Genomic DNA, 2,818 nt, shown 5'->3' on the forward strand with positions numbered 1-2,818 from the left:
TCTGTGTAACTATGGCTTTCAAGGTGTGGTCATTTATGACGTTCTAATTTCATTGTAAACTCTACAGTGATTTTATTGTTCGCGTAAGAGCATTTCAGTCAGGTTGCCTACCTCTGGACTAAGATTTTGATTTTAAAATATGAGTTGTTACATTAAAATATGCTGTTACACTATATTTTCACTTTAAGATATCCCTTAGTTTTCTTTTACTGAGTTCCACAATGAAGGAATGAGTTAGGTGACACTCTGATAGGTGGAACCTGGTTACTGTAGAACACTGTGGCTATACTGGATCAGATCAACAGTTTACCTTGTGGAGTGGTTTTGTCTTAAATAAGGAATAACTATTTGAGGAGTTAGGCTGTTATCTTTACTAACACAATTACTAAGTATCATCCATCCTTGCTATGACTAAGGAGCTAGTCCTTGTCTCACATTTCAAGTCCTGGAGACTGATGCTTATATCTTTTCAGTTCAGGGTTTAATCTTACAGGTAGAATTGCTGAATTTCATTCCTTTTTTTAAAAACTGTTTTGTCATTTTGACACAGTACCAAATACTTGCTTTTGCTTGCCTGGTTCTTCATACCAACTCTGCTTTTCATGATTAGTGCATATTCAATATGTGTTATCTTGGAACTCTGCTATTTCCTGATTTCTTTAGTTGATTTAGGATTTTTCAGTTCATTCCTTCTGGCATACATTGTTCTGAAATGAATCTAACATGCTGTCCAATTATTAAATTTTACTGTCATGCTTTTAAAGATAATTTTTATAATCTTCACAGGCTATCACCATGCTATTAAGTGTCTTTAGATAATTGGTAAATGTGTTTTTATTATATCCTGATTGGAGCCTTACTCAGATGGTACCATGCTAGTTTTACTCTTATAATGATATTAATTGACTGTTTATTACTCATTTCTTCTGGTTTTAAATTCATGAAATTTCTTGCCCTTTGCTTACTTGTATAACTGCTTCTAATTTTATATCCCCCTATGGCTATAGTCTTGCAATTAGCTTCCAGGTACTTTAAAACCAGGAGACTGCTCTGAATAAGGGGAATCAAAGCATGACCAGAACTACTGCTCTTCTCTGGCTTTGCTGAGAATCTACTTGGAGCTGGTCAGAAAAATCTCCAGCTGCCACAGTCTTGTTTCTCTTAACTGTGTCCTTGTCTTTTGAGAGTTTTATTCCTTAGAAATGGCCTCTGTTCTCTTCTGTTCATGCACTTTTTAATGGGCAATGTGCAGGCTTTCTTTCTGAGGATTAGTCCAACATGCTGTGGCCTTGGTACCCAGCTGTTCCAGTGGAGAGGCAGTGTCTGTGGTTCTTCCATAGTTTGCCATTTCCCATCTTCTCCAGTGCATGCTGAGCTCCTTCCACCACATTCAGGATTCAGAGCCCTCTGAGTGTCTTGCTCCAATCAGACCTTAAAATATGACTTAGTGTGCATGAGAACTGAAGCATAGTCATAAACTGCTGCAAGTGTACATTGAAACTGTGAGTATTTTCAATGAAGCAAAAGCTGGCGATGTGCAATGTCTTTAGACAAACCATCTTAAGGTGCCTTATTTTGAGTACTTAAGATTGCAGAGGTGGGGGAACTAATATGCACTAAATCTAAACCTTGTAACTTCTAATATCTAAATCCTTCGGAACACCAGCTCTTATGATAAAAACTCTTATATTCCCCAGATAGTTGGGTGAATTATCTCTCTTCAGTCCCTCCCACCTCCTTTTTTTTTTTTTAAATCTATTGTAACTCATCCATTCTGGTCCGTATTTTTCTTCAACCAGTTTTGCCATTTTTAGTCATACACATCTTTTCTTTGTACATGCAGTGTCTTTTCATTTGATCCATTCTCTTGGAAGTGCTATTGAGCATAGAGGCACAATAGTTAATGTCTATCTACTTAGACCTCTGTCAGATGAAATACAACATTATGAAATCTTCATCTTAAAATACCTGGTCTCAAATTGGATCTTTTGTGGAAGTTTTTGCATTTAGTGTTGTGCTCTTTCCCAAAAACCCTTTGGAAGAGTTATATTGTTCAGGCAAGGATGTGAGTATAGGCAGCTCAGGTACAGCTGTGTTTTGAAACAAGTAACAGGTTTCATGTTACTTGAAATGTAATCCTGAAATGCATGACGAGGGATTTTTATACAGCATTTTCATCCCTGTCTTCATGCTTCAAGAGTGTGACAGAATTGCTGGAAGAGGAGACACACAAAAGTACTGTTCTCCAGGCTTCTGCTCAGGAGTCTCTCAAGAGAGACCTGAATTAGTTTTGTGTCTTGGGAGGTAATTTCTGCTTAAAAATCTTAATTTCCCTTAAGAAACCTGAGAGATTACAAGGTTAATAAAACAGAAAAAAATCTAAATGCTAGGTTTTTACCTATTCTTCAGTTACCGAGTAGTTGATAGATGATTAGTTAAGTATCATTTTACATGTATAATTCATTTATTCATAACTCCTTGCTGGAGATCAGAACTAAAAGGATGTAGTAATGTTTGTGGGTGGCCAATTGGAATTATGGTAATGTGAATGAATGGAGTTGACAGATTGTATCAGAAGGCTTTTGCTACTGAAGTGAATATTATTTTATGTAATTGTATAATTGACATATTATGAGAACACTTCTTTCTTTACCAAATGCTATAAACAATGTATTAATCAAAGTAAGTGTAAAGTTAAAGTTGAAAGGTTTCAATATCATTAAAGACTCATCCTGGAGACTAAGGAGTTATGTGATATTGATGCAAAGGAGGAGGTTGATTGAGAATGCAACATTTTTAAAGTGTGTATATATATATA

The sequence above is a fragment of the Antrostomus carolinensis genome, unplaced genomic scaffold, assembly GCF_000700745.2.
Source record: "Antrostomus carolinensis isolate BGI_N321 unplaced genomic scaffold, ASM70074v2 scaffold32974, whole genome shotgun sequence".
Classification (NCBI taxonomy): Eukaryota; Metazoa; Chordata; class Aves; order Caprimulgiformes; family Caprimulgidae; genus Antrostomus; species Antrostomus carolinensis.